This window comes from Myotis davidii, unplaced genomic scaffold (assembly GCF_000327345.1).
Source record: "Myotis davidii unplaced genomic scaffold, ASM32734v1 scaffold149, whole genome shotgun sequence".
Classification (NCBI taxonomy): domain Eukaryota; kingdom Metazoa; phylum Chordata; class Mammalia; order Chiroptera; family Vespertilionidae; genus Myotis; species Myotis davidii.
Window position 1 is genome coordinate 4037303 of NW_006352194.1, and position 1630 is coordinate 4038932.

The 1630-nt window shown below is 51.8% G+C and overlaps 1 protein-coding gene across 1 annotated transcript in view; it reads left to right on the forward strand.

Moving 5' to 3' along the window:
* Positions 1-41: 41 nt before the first annotated feature.
* The window catches only part of LUZP1 (leucine zipper protein 1), a 70673-nt gene continuing 69084 nt past the window's right edge, over positions 42-1630 (forward strand). The window contains exon 1 of the mRNA XM_006777578.2: positions 42-103. The gene's annotated coding sequence lies outside the window, so the exon portion shown is untranslated. The remainder of the gene's footprint in view (positions 104-1630) is intronic.

Here is a 1630-nt window from a genome sequence, read left to right on the forward strand (position 1 = left end):
ATCGCCCACCCACGGAGCCCACGCCGCCGGGGCTGGGCTGGGAGGGGGACTTGCCCAACCCTCTCTTTTGGGAGGCGAGATGCTGAAGCCTGAGGGTTTGTCGGTGAGTGGTCCAAGGTCATGGCCAGAAAACGGCAGGGCCAGGATTCGACTCCTGGTCTGTTGTGACTCTAAAGTTTGTGCCTTGAGTCTGTCGTCCTGGTCCAGGTTCTTGAGTAGCTCAGAGGCGGGGGGTGGGCGGGGGGAGGGGGTCCTGTTCCTGTGGAAGCTCAAGAACAGGAGGTCAGAATCTGGGGGCTACTGACGGCCTCCCAGAGGTCAGTAAGCCCCTTGGCTTTGTGTGGAATATGTTGTGTGTTGCATTTTTCTTCAGAGTTTGTAAGGTGTCAGGGACCGCCCAAAGGGTTAAGAAGCACAGCTTTCCAAGGCCTGCAGGTTCCTCTTGGGGGGCGGGGGGGGGGCGGGAACCTGTGCTGTAAGGGGGCCTGAGGTTCCTGCACAGCCCAAAGCATCTTGGGAATATCTCTGCAGGGCCCTGCTGTTACTTCGGAGGACTTGGGGTTCCTACAGGATCCCAGGATCTTCTTTCTCTTGGATCTTGGAAATCTTTCTGTAGGATCCTGGGGTCTGTCTGGGCAGCTGAGGTCCCCATGGGGCCCTGGTGTCTCTTTCTGAAGTTTTGAGGCTCTCACTCTAAGGGCCTATGGTCCTCCACGGTGTGGGTTCTGAAGCTGAGCGCCCGGATGCCTATGAACCCCCTGAAACTGTAGGCATGATTTTGTGGGGGAGTCTGTATACATGTTGTTTCTGGGGGAGTTTCATGGATTTCACCAGATTCTCAAAGAGGGTCCCTAATCCCCAAAGCTGGGAAAAACATTGCTTTAGTGCATTCAGTGTTAGGTAGACCTTGCTCCCTTCGCATGAATAAGAGCCAGGGAGGAATAAGATGGAAGAGGTAAAAAGGCAGTGTTGTATAGCAGACAGAACATGGGCTATGGAGTCAGGCATTCTGGGTTAAAATCCCAGCTTCCCCCCTTACCGGCTGTGTGACCTTGAGCAAGTTTCTTAACCTCTGTGAGCCTCAAGGCCACCTCCTTTAGGAAGCCTTTCCTGTGTCCTGGAATGAGCTAGGTCCCCACTTTGCATCCCCAAAGCCCCCGTAGCACCTGGCCTGATACTTTGTGGCACTCAATGCAGTTGTTATGAAATAATTAATTGTGTTTAATGTTGTCTTGTCTGTCTAGATCTTTGTTGTCTTATAGTGTGTGCAGTGCCTGGCACATGTTGGGCCCGCAGCCATTTGTTACGAAATAAATAAGTAAAGGAATGGGGGGATGCACGGCAGACACTGTAGTGGGGGCAGAAGGTTCAGAAATGAATAAGCATCGTTCCCATCCTTGAGGAGGTCCCAGGCTACTGGGGGCCAGTATGAGTTCATGCAAGAAAGACTGTCCTAAATGCCTTAATGGTGGATAAACCTTAATGGGGCTACACAATATGGGAGACAGCACCAAGAGATCCAAAGATGAGTGGGATTCAGTCCTGGAACAGCTGACCCAACAACTTCCCTTTGTATTATGTGTTACAACTTTGCAAGACACTTAATTTGCACAAAATATCCAGGAATGCT